At 40.0% G+C, this 13,070-nt stretch overlaps 1 protein-coding gene across 7 annotated transcripts in view; it reads right to left on the minus strand.

Moving 5' to 3' along the window:
• SEMA6C (semaphorin 6C) overlaps positions 1-13,070 on the minus strand; it is a 319,680-nt gene that overhangs the window by 215,009 nt on the left and 91,601 nt on the right. For all 7 annotated transcript variants that reach the window (XM_053704899.1, XM_053704904.1, XM_053704930.1 and 4 more), the window contains exon 2: positions 8,321-8,386. The gene's annotated coding sequence lies outside the window, so the exon portion shown is untranslated. The remainder of the gene's footprint in view (positions 1-8,320; positions 8,387-13,070) is intronic.

Here is a 13,070-nt window from a genome sequence, read left to right on the forward strand (position 1 = left end):
GAGTATTCCATCTCTCTAAGTGACCATCTTTAAGTGACAGCGCTGAGAATTAGACAAGAATTGAACAAGATTTGAGGAAGATTTGAGGCAAGCAAAATATTTTAATTTGAATAATCTTTTGCACTTAACATTCTGCTATGTTTTCAGGGCTGCTTTTTCTTTTATCAGTCTCATGTCTATTCCACAAGCAGGCTCAGCTGCTCATGCCTTACCCTTCTCCACATGCAGTTTATATAGGCCCCTCTCTCCTTTCCTCACCTTAGCTCTCACAAACTACTTTCTATTTTAAAATCTATGTCACTAAACTGCACCACCTCACAGAAATGCCCCCACTGCTATAAATCTCATTCTCACCTACTCTTACTTTTCATCTTGATGCTATTAGCATCAGGCGACATCTCTCCAAATCCTGGGCCCACCCTCATTCCCACCATTACCCAATCACGCACTCCATATAGAAACTTTAATAAAAGCAACACACATAACCTCATTTCCATCCAATGCATCCCACACGCATACACTCCTTTCACCTGCGCACTATGGAACTCTCGCTCTGTCTGCAACAAACTTACAGTCATTCATGACCTGTTTATATCAAATGCTCTCACCCTTTTAGCAATTATAGAAACCTGGCTATCTCCTTCTGACACTGTCTCCATTGCTGCTCTCACACACGGTGGTCTTCACTTTAGCCATACCCCGAGGCCAGGTGAGAAACGCGGCGGCGGTGTTGGCATCATGCTCTCCCCCTCCTGCACTTATCAATACCTACCTCCAATCCCATCTCTTTCCTTCTCCTCCTTTGAAGTCCACTGTATTCGCTTGTTCTCCCCCTCTCCCTCAAAGTGGCAGTCATCTATCGCCCTCCTGGACCAACCTCCCAATTCTTTGACAACTTCGCTGCCTGGCTTCCTCACTTTCTCTCTTCAAATATACCAACCCTAATTCTGGGGGACTTCAACATTCCCATTGACAACCCATCTGCCCCTGCTGCCTCTAAACTTCTTTCACTCACATCCTCCTTCGGTCTCTCACAATCCACCCTATTCCCGACTCACTGTGATGGACACTCCATCGACCTGGTATTTTCCTACCTCTGCTCTATATCTGACACCACCTGTCGCCCTTTTCCCATTTCAGACCATCACCTGGTCACCTATAATATTAATGCAACAGCTAAACCCACTTCTCCATGCCAACCCCGCACCTGTAGAAATACACATGCTGTGGATCCGCTCCAATTTTCAAACATCATTCAAAATCTCCTCCCTCACACCTCCACTATAACCTGCCCTGATCTCGCTACAGCCCACTACAACAAAACTCTCTCCTCTGCATTAAACACACTTGCCCCTCCCCAGCTGCGCAAAACACCACACCGTCAGTTACAGCCCTGGCATGCTCAGCAAACACACTATTTGCAAAAATGATCTCGTACTGCTGAGCGTGTCTGGAGGAAAACTCACTCTGAACCCAATTTCATACACTATAAGTTTATTCTTCGTTCATACACTTCCGCCATTCACTTAGCCAAGCAAACTTACTTCTCTTCTCTCATAGCTACGCTTTCCTCAAACCCTAAACGACTCTTCTCCACCTTTAACTCTCTCCTCTACCCACCTGCTCCACCACCCCCACCAGTCTTTAGTTCTCAAGACCTGGCAGACTACTACTTAAACAAAACACGTACAATCCGAAGCAACATCCCAACACCAACCTGCAATATTCCAACAACAGGCCCAATTACTCCCTCTGCCACCCTCTGTATCTTCCATCCAGCCACTGAGAATGAAGTTTCTTCCTTACTATCTTCCTCACGCCTCACTACCTGCCCACTCAACCCTATCCCTTCCCATCTAATACCCTCCCTGTCTTCCACCCTCACTCCTGCTCTTACCCACATCTTCAACCTATCTCTCTCTACCAGCTCATTCCCATCTTCTTTCAAACAAGCAAAAGTCACTCTCATACTCAAAAAACCCTCCCTCGATCCTAATTCTCCAGAAAGCTACCGCCCCATATCACTGCTTCCACTAACATCAAAACTCCTTTAAAAACTAGTTTACAATCGCCTAAGCCACTTCCTGTCCGCCAACTCCTTGCTTGACCCACTGTAATCCGGATTCCACCCAAAACACTCAACTGAGACTGCCCTTTCCAAGGTCACAAACGATCTTCTCTCTGCTAAAAATATTGGCCACTACTCTATACTCATCTTACTTGACCTCTCAGCTGCCTTCTACACAGTTGACCATCCCCTCCTCCTACAGACCCTTAGCTCTTTTGGCCTCTATGACACTGCTCTTTCCTGGAGTCACTCCTATCTTTCTCACAGGTCTTTTTCTGTGTCATTTGCCGGCGACTCCTTCTCTCCTATGCCTCGGTCTGTTGAGTACCTCAAGGATCTGTTCTGGGTCCTCTACTCTTCTCCATCTATACTTCTTCGCTGGGTAAACTTTTCAACAGTTATGGCTTCAAATATCACCTCTATGCTGATGACACCCAGATCTACCTCTCCACCCCTTGCTCTCTCTCCCTCTGTCCTCTCTCATGTCAGCAACTGCTTATCTGGTATTTCTTCCTGGATGGCCTCTCACCACCTAAAGATTAACATGTCCAAGACTGAGCTCCTTCTTATCCCCCCCTCAAGCTCTACGCCGACTTCTGACTTCTCTATCCCTGTTGACGGCATCACCATTTCCCCATAGCCCCAAGTCCGCTGCCTCAGAGTCACACTTGACTCAAACCTATCCTTCGTCCCCCATATCCAATCGCTGTCTACATCCTGCCGCAATCATCTATGCAATATTTCCAAAATTCGCCCTTTTCTGAGCACTGACACCACAAAGCAAATAATCCACTCCCTTGTTATCTCCCGACTTGACTACTGCAATAACCTACTCGCTGGCCTTCCTCTTTCCCGCCTCTCCCCCCTTCAATCCATCCTAAATGCCTATGCCAGGCTGATCCACCTTTCCTGTCGATCTGTATCTGCTGCACCTCTCTTTGAGTCCCTTCATTGGCTCCCCATTCACAGCAGAATCAAATTCAAAATTCTCACCCTTACATACAAAACTCTCACCAACGCCACTCCACTCTACCTATCCTCTCTAATACACAAGTATACTCCAGTCCGACCACTAAGATCCAACAATGACCTGCTCCTTGCATCCGCAACTATCACCTCCTCTCATGCTAGACTGCAGGACTTCTCTCGTGCAGCACCTACCCTCTGGAACACTTTCCCTCGTGCTGTCAGGCTTTGCCCTAATCTTTCTTCCTTTAAATGTTCCCTGAAGACTTTTCTGTTCAGGGAAGCCTACCACCCAACTCAATAATAAATTAATTTAACTTACCTAACATTTTCTTCATCTAACTCTGTATTAACCTCCTACCCTTCTAGATTGTAAATTCCCACGGGAATAGGGCCCTCAATCCCTCCTGTATGTGTTTGTAAATTTTGTCCTGTATCTTACAAGTCTTGTATTGTTTTATTTAAATGAATTGTATCCATGGACAGCGCTGAGGAATATGTTGGCGCTTAATAAAGTATTATAATAATAATAATAATAATAATAATAATAATAATAACAACAACAAACAAAAAAATAAATACAAGTAAATTAGAACGTTGTTGAAAATCACATACTCTATCGGAATCATGAAAGAAAAAAAAAATGCAGTTTCAAATCCCTTTAATCAATAATAGACATTTGGGCATCTACAAAAACATTTTATGAATTAAACTCTTATTGAAAAAAAATAGAGATTCAGGATATTTTTTTCAATACATAGCAAATTTACTATAACTTTAAGGGTTTTGTAATTGTTATATTTTGTTTTGTTTTTTTTGGCTTTGTGATGATAAGTTTGAGAGAATGATGGGAAAGACAGCCAATGGGAAATAAACTATAGCATAATGCACCTATGTTTATAGAGCTGTGGAATCGGTTGGTGCTGTACAAATAAATTATAATCCTAAAACATTGCCTCAATACCCAAACTAGCAGCACAGTGCTCAAATGATACTCCACAGATGTAACATGAAATTGCACAGGGATCATAGCAATGCAATTTGCACAGAAAGATGCTTGATAGCTGCCTGCATCATGGGTAAAAATCACATCATAAAACAGGGCTTCCTAGACAGACTGCTGGACTACCCTAATACTCTGAGTGAACTGACTAGGTCAGACTAAATTCTGCCCATTCTGGAGCTACCCTTGTTGAAGTCCCGGTTCAGATCAGCTTGAACACAATCATTTTAAATTGAACATCTTTGTAAACACAACACTTTGCCTCACAGCCAGGAACTATCTTGGTTAAGCAGCATTCCTCAGTTTATGTGTTAGCCCCGCCTCCTACTACTTCTGCCACTACACTCTAAAGCCCAGCTGTTATTGATAACTACATATGTGGTCCTGCATGAAAATGTTTGCAGCACTATCTGGAGTTTCAGGAGAACGAGGGTAACAAGCTTTAGCTGCTGTCATAACAAGACAACCACTGATTTGTCCAACCGGAAGAAACACTATAATTAAATAATACCACTACCAATGATGTCACCTGTCAGATGTGAAAGGAGGTAAGTGACACCTACCTGTAAGCTTTAGAAGTAGAATAAAGAATATCAACCAGTTCGTTATCAGTTATGTAATTAACTGTTTTTTTGTTCTTTTCAATATGCCATATACAAATAGTTATTTTTTGCTCTGGCTTTGTTCTTGTATGAAAGCTGCTCTGGAAGGTAACATGGGTATAACAGTAGCTGCACCTCTTTGACGAGGGACATCATTTTCTCTTGCTCCTCTATTGTGTCACTGGAGAAGGTTAATCTGCTTCTTTCAGAACCTCCATTCAGTTGCTATTCTTAGTGAAGCATGGTTATGGATTTATATCACTTGGCTGCCCAGGTCATGCCCGGAGATAAAAGGCCCCCGGAGACAATGATGGCTATTAATTATGAATATAATGTAACTAGACCACTCTCCTAAGCTAACTAGACAGTAGAATCTCCCTTAGCTCCTTCAAGCTTATTATTCCTGTTAGTTTATAAAATGTCCCCATAACATCAGCCGATGACAAACATAAAGGTGGTGTTTGAGAACCAAGGGAGGTGATTTTTTTTCAAATGACACCATTATTGATTATAAATAGCTTACAATGAAAAACAATTGCAGCAAACAAGGTGTAAATCTGTTCAGTTAATTTCAGTTGTTTTACTGAAACACTACACAGAAATTTGAGTAATTACAGGGTGTTTTAGATCATTTTAAGTCCCTAAAAGAGCAAAGATGACGTGTTTAAGGTTTGAATCTTTGCAAGAATAAAAATGTACAAATGGCAGTAGCATGTTTAAGTTGTCATTCCCTGCTAGGACCTTAAGCGTGCTAATGACAGTGACATGCTTAATGGTGCAGCCGCTGCTATGAGATGTTTAAGGGCTCAGTCCCTGCTGGGAGCAATGTGTTCTAATGACACTGACTACTGTAAAATAATATGAGGCTGTCTAGGTTGTTTCTGATCTCGAGATGTTCATAAATAGACACCTTTTTCCCATGCACTGCAAAATCCAAGTTAAGCAATTTAAATAAGGAGCATGATCTCAGAGGTAGTGTCTCAGCTTACATAAAACCTGACCTACTCATCTTCAATATTAACATTTGTCTTGGAAAGTGTTTTGACTTCCTCCCTAATGCCTTGTACCACACTTCTGCCTGAATATAGTAGTCATGTAATTAAGGCACTGTGGGCTAACATCACGTTTCCATTTTGTTTAATTCAGGGGCCCTTAAACTGATTTACTAAAAAGTAAAAGAAGCAACAGTTTACCATTAACATGATTATAACAGCTTAGAGCAGTCATATCATGAGTGGCGGGTTTAGGGCATTGCTCCTTTCAGGATCGTAACAAATGAAAACTTCCATATTTTGAAGCCAAAATGTTCAGTGTTCTGTTGGTAGATCTGGCCCGCTACCAGTCCACAGCTATTCATTGTCCGCAATTTAAAGGACTGCGAGCCATCTCCACAGCCTGCCAGACAGGTCCCTAACTCCGCCCTCCTGATGTGGTCTTACCCACGGTACACTTGTAGCCCTGCTTCTGGGGAAAGCTAGAGTTTCCAGTTATCCTCTATAAAAATACAATCTGTAGGTGACTGGGCACAAGTGGTAGGTGGGGGTCACACAATGGCTGGTAGAGAACGCGTCACACCCCATGAGCCTCCCCTGGCCTCCGTCCGGAGGAAGGGTCCCTGGGAGAGAGAGGGAGCACCCTCCCCGGCATGTGGCGCCCCCCGGTGTTTATTTTTCCCAATTGAGCCATCATTTTATCTGGTTGGCTAATACTGTAGTAACTTGCACATAAATAATTTTTCCATTGACTACAAGTAACACACGTACACTGGCAAGATCACACATACAGTGATTAACACTCACATGACTGCAAGTAACACACTTTTTACCCTTCTTGGCTGTCAGTAACACAGATCAGTGTCGGCACAGTGTCATTTCTTTCAGGGACATATTTGTAATGAATAGAGGCATAGATCTCTACATTTAACTGACACTCAGCACTTTAAAAACTGGACATTTAATTAAGTGTCCAGTATTTTATTTGTAGATTTTATTGGACAGCCTGCTAAAATACTGGACACCTGGAACAAAATGCCTGTTGGCCACTTCCTACAAGCTGTTTAACCTCCTGCATTACAGAAAAACCCTGGGAAATGCTGAGAGGTATGAAACAACATCTCCCAAACTACACAAATTAACCATAAAACATTGGCCTTCGTTCTTCCACTCACAATTCCCATGCTATACCTCCCAACATTTCCCAGAGGCTTTTTGGGGCAGAGTCTGGACAGACTCTGCATTTGCTCTAACTGGGGAAAACACGGGTGGGATAGCAGGCAGACCTTCCAACACTCGACAGTGATGGATGGGAGGTGTTCATACAAAACCCTTCAATGGCTTTTAAAGGATGTTTGAAGGCAAAGTGATTTCAATCCATTAGAAAGCCTTGAAATAACTCACATATCACAGGCATCCAATGAATCTGTGGGACAATTCAGCACTTTTCCAACATTTATGATAAAATGAAATTGTTGACTGTACTTGTCATGAACATCTATTAAAAGGGACAGTCAACACCAGAATTGTTGTTGTTTAAAAAGATAGATAATCCCTTTATTACCCATTCCGCAGTTTTGCATAACCAACACAGTTATATTAATATACTTTTTACCTATGTGATTACCTTGTATCTAAGACTCTGCAAACTGCCCCCTTATTTCAGATCTTTTGACAAACTTGCATTTTAGCCAATCGGTGCTCGCTCCTAGGTAACTTCACGTGCGCACACTCAATGTTATCTATATGTAACACATGAACTAATGCCCTCTTGTAGTAAAGGCGGCCTTCAAGGTCTAAGAAATTAGCATATGAACCTCCTAGGTTAAGCTTTCAACTAAGAATACCAAGAGAACAAAGCAAAATTGGTGATACAAGTAAATTGGAAAGTTGTTTAAAATTACATGCCCTATTTGAATCATGAAAGTTTTTTTGGACTTGACTGTCCCTTAAAAAAAAAAAAAAAAACTGCATTCAGAAATAAGGCAGTTGTTATCATTGCTGAATCAATTAGCCCCCATGATTTATTACCATTTCAGCTTTATATTTCTATGAAAAGTGATGCAAGAATCTCCCTAAAGGACCAGTAAACACAGTAGATTTGCATAATCAACAAATGCAAGATAACAAGACACTACAATAGCATTTACTCTGAAATTCAAATGAGTAGTAGATTTTTTTTCTAACTAATTTCAAAGTTATGTATATTTCCACTCCCCCTGTACCATGTGATACCAATCAGCCAATCACAAATGCATATATGTATAGTCTGTGACTTCTTGCACATGCTCAGTAGGAGCTGGTGACTCAAAAAGTATAAATATAAAAGACTGTGCACATTTTTTTTAATAGAAGTAAATTGGAAAGTTGTTTAAAATTGCATGCTGTATCTGAATAATGAAAATTTAATAAAACCTGAGTGTCCCTGTGATACACACATATCTTAAAGTTTTGTTTTAAGAGATAGAATAGAATGGCTTAGAGAAATGCTGAGCTGCTATAGAATGTACTAAAAGGCTGAGAAAGAAGCAATACTTACAGTTGCTAAGGCAGATATAGTTCAGGGAGGATTATTTGCCATCTGACCCCAAAATATCAGACATCTAAATAGTTTGTAGGTGTCAACACCCTTTTAAATTCAGTGGTTTAAGTTCAACAGTAATTAATATAATCATCTCAGACAACTTACCTTATGCGCTCTCCCTTCCACGTCAAAGGTGTTCTATTTTCAGTGTCAGGGATAAGGCAGCGAGGGCTACAACAGAAAAGAGGACAAAATGAGAAATGTCTTATGGCGCATCAATAACACTAAAATAGTTTTCAAATGCAAATCTCTAACGCTCAGTTACACAAGCAATACAGACCTTTTCAGAAGGAACAAATTAGTATATACAGCATATACATATGATTTTCTATCTATATATCTTACATAAAGTTTCAAGTTGTAACTTTCCTTCCACTAATGTAATGTGACAAATCTAATGCTACATGTGCTAAAATAACCTCTGGCTTCAGTTCCCCACAGGCTTCCTGCTATGTGTTCGGCCACGTCAAAATGAAGAGAGACCACAAAGCCATTTGAAACAGTTAGCAGTTTACTTAGCCCACGCTGGAGAATGACAACCTTGGTATCAAAATGACTGGACGTTCACAGAGACGGCAAGCTCAGGGTTTAGTCTTATGGCAGCTGCACCTACAGTCATATCCTTCCTACATCTTATATTACAGGCTAGTAAATCTATAACCCGTACGTTAATACTCTGGAAAGTGATCCTCGCTTATCCTTTATTTTATAAATGGTGAAATTACCATAGTCATATGACTCACACAAAGCAATCTCATGGTTGGGGTATTAAATTTAGTCATCAAATTAACAAGAGGAAAATATCACTAAGTGATATAAGACCTTGACTCTCCACCTCTCCACACTAGCATAAGGATTTAATATGAAGAGGGTTAGTCAAATTGCACATCATTTACACTTAAACTGTATAAAATGATGTTCAGGTCTTGGCTATTCCTGCACAACAAAATCATGACTTACACCAGAACTACATGTTTTAGTATGGACAGTTACATGCACAGAAGTGTTTGCTTTAACTTGGTTATAAGCAAAGCAAGTAGGGAGTTTGTGACTTTGTAGGTAGAAACAATAGCTGAAGCTATTATGGATAGAAGTTGAATACTAGCTGTTCTTTTTACTTACTGGATGGCAGCTGATGTAAGAGATCCATATTTGAATGCACTTGTACACACTATTTCTAACTCAATGATATCAGGTAGAAACAGTAAATGGATGGCCATCGTATTTGTCTAAGTTTAAGAGCTCACTTATTGGCTGGCAGACATATTTGTCTACATCAGAGCTCACTCATTGGATGCCAATTGTATGTATGAGCTCACTCATTGGATGGCACTTGTATTTGTCTACATAAAAGAAGAATTATGATATGGCAATTGTATTTGTATATATAGGTAGAAAACCCAGTATTCCAACTACTTGGGACCGGAAAACGGTTTGGATTTCAGAATAGTTTGGATTTTGGAATATTTGCATCTATAAAATTGGGAAAGTTTGGAGAGGGGATGGAACCAAGTGTAAACAACAATATCTTATGTCATTTAGGCAATATTTACATGTCATAATATAGATTATACGTGCAAACTAAAGGTAGTTTTATATAATTTGTAATACTTTTGTATACATAGTATCAGAAAGATAGTACAGTATTGTAATTAAAAAGGAAACAGTTGTTATATTAAATAAATATAGACTATTATTTGCATTTTCGAAGACAAAGACAAAAACCAAACCAAAGACACAGAGAACAATGTTGCCTACAGGCAGGGGAAAATAGTAATTCTTTATAATTTTATTATTACTTTTTTAAATTATTAATTAAAAAGTTTGGATTTCAGAATAAGTTTGCATTTTGGAATTCCAGATTTGGGGATTTGTACCTGTATAAGAGCTTGCTTATCATATGGTAGTTGTATTAATCTGTATAAGAGTTGGTTTATTATATGGCAGTTGTATTTGCCTATATAAGAGCTCACTCATTGGATGGCAGCTGTATTTGCCTATATAAGAGCTCACTCATTGGTTGGCACTTGCATTTGCCTATATAATAGCTCACTCATTGGATGGCAGGTGTATTTGTCTATATAATAGCTCACTCATTTGATGGCAGGTATATTTGTCTATATAATAGCTCACTTATTGAATGGCAGATGCATTGTCTATATAAGAAAACTTATTGTATGGCAGTTGTATTTGTCTATATAAGAGCTCACTCATTGGTTGGCACTTGCATTTGCCTATATAATAGCTCACTCATTGGATGGCAGGTGTATTTGTCTATATAATAGCTCACTCATTTGATGGCAGTTATATTTGTCTATATAATAGCTCACTTATTGAATGGCAGATACATTGTCTATATAAGAGAACTCATTGAATGGCAGTTGTATTTGCCTATATAAAGCGCTTACTCATTGGTTGGCATTTGCATTTGCCTATATAATAGCTCACACATTGGATGGCAGTTGTATTTGTCTATATAAGAGCTCATTAATTGGTTGGCAGTTGCATTTGCCTATATAAGAGCTCACTTATTGGATGGCAGTTGTATTTGCCTATGTTAAAGATTATTCTTCGGACAGCAGTCTATTTAAGATCTCACTCACTGGCTCAGACAGAGATGGGTATGTGATAGCTCAGTCACTGGATGGGAGCAGGATTTGTCTACTTACTGGAACGCAGTGAGATTTGTCTGTGTAAGAGCTCACACACTTAATGTATCTCATTTCAGCTCCAGCAATTAAGTACAGTTGTAGTAGCAGAGCTCACTTATTGGATGACAGTTGCATATAACCATATCAGAGCTCCATCCTAGAATGGCAACGCTAACTGTTTATGACAAAAATACACTCAATAGATGGCAGTTTTACTTGAAACGTATGTACTCACACATTTGATGGAAGTCATACTTACTTAAATATGAGTTAATTTTGGTTTCTAATCTTGGCCAACATGAGCTCACTCATTGGAAAGCAACACTGTTTATTTAGCGGCTCCAGTGACCTTAACCGCTCCCGCAGAGTTTTACACACTGAATTCAATCCAGTAACAAATGCTTGCGGAAAAGGAAACTAAACAACATGCCTGCCTGCCTGCCTTAAAGAAAACACTAAAATCGGTTTGGAAGGACAAGCTATACAAGTGTTGGGGTCACATCTGAGAGAGGTACAAACACTTTGTATTGTGCAAATGTTGGAGTTCTACAAATAAAGAATAATACTACACATAGATTTAGCGTTCAGTCCCGAAGCCAGATATTCTCTGATGTAATGCTAGAGCAGACAGAGAGGAAACCTATATTTGTTTAAGATAAACTTCTGAAGCTAAAAGTAACATTGTAAAAAAATCTGTGAGACTTTGATACTTGTTCTGCAGTGACTCAGAGCTTTATCAGCAATGATGCAATGCTCATAGTGTGATGTTTCATATGCCTGCAAGCCACCTTCCAAAGCTGTGTCCATGCTTCCCATAAACATCAGAATGTTCCATAATGGAGGGGGTTGAACATATATCTAATAAAGCAGAAATGCACTTATTTATTTTTTGTTACAGAAGGGTCCATGAAAATCTCTATTAAAGGTACTGTATAGTCACAGTCAAACGTTTATGAATCGGATAGAGCATGCAGTTTTAAGCAACTTTCAAATTTACTTCTATTATCACATTTAATTTGTTATTTTGCTATCCTTTATTGAAGCAGCAATGCACTAATGGGAGCTAGCTGGCCTCATTGGGTGAGCCAATGACAAGAGGCATATACAGTCGTATGCAAAAGTTTAGGCACAATTTCCATTATTTTCGTTTATAAATAATTGGGTGTTTGGATCAGCAATTTCATTTTGATCTATCAAATAACTGAAGGACACAGTAATCTTTCAGTAGTGAAATGAGGTTTATTGGATTAACAGAAAATGTGCAATATGCATCAAAACCAAATTAGACAGGTGCATAAATTTGGGCACCCCAATAGAAATATTTTATCAATATTTAGTAGAGCCTCCTTTAGCAGAAATAACAGCCTCTAGATGCTTCCTATAGCCTGTAATGAGTGTCTGGATTCTGGATGAAGGTATTTTGGACCATTCCTCCTGGCAAAACATCTCCAGTTCACTTAGGTTTGATGGTTGCCGAGCATGGACAGCCCGCTTCAAAATCACCCCACAGATTTTCAATGATATTTAGGTCTGGGGACTGGGATGGCGATTCCAGAACATTGTACTTGTTCCTCTGCAAAAATGCCAGAGTAGATTTTGAGCAGTGTTTTGGGTTGTTGTCTTGTTAAAATATCCAGCGCTGGCGTAACTTCAACTTTGTGACTGATTCCTCAACATTATTCTTAAGTATCTGCTGATATTAAGTGGAATCCATGCGACCCTCAACTTTAACAAGATTCCCAGTACCGGCACTGGCCACACAGCCCCACAGCATGATGGAACATCCACCAAATTTTACTCTGGGTAGCAAGTGTTTGTCTTGGAACATTGTTTTCTTTTGCCGCCATGCATAACGCCCCTTGTTATGACCAAATAACTCAATCTTTGTTTCATCAGTCCACAGCACCTTCTTCCAAAATGAAGCTGGCTTGTCCAAATGTGCGTTTGCATACCTCAGGCGACTCTGTTTGTGGCGTGTGTGCAGGAAAGGCTTCTTCCGCATCACTTTCTCATACAGCTTCTCCTTGTGCAAAGTGCGCTGAATTGTTAAACAATGCACAGTGACACCATCTGCAGCAAGATGATTTAGTAGGTCTTTGGAGGTGGTCTGTGGGCTGTTTTTGACCGTTCTTACCATCCTTTGCCTCTCCAATATTTTACTTGGCCTGCCTCTTCTGGCCTTAACAAGAACTGTGCCTGTGGTC

The sequence above is a fragment of the Bombina bombina genome, chromosome 1 (assembly GCF_027579735.1).
Source record: "Bombina bombina isolate aBomBom1 chromosome 1, aBomBom1.pri, whole genome shotgun sequence".
Classification (NCBI taxonomy): Eukaryota; Metazoa; Chordata; class Amphibia; order Anura; family Bombinatoridae; genus Bombina; species Bombina bombina.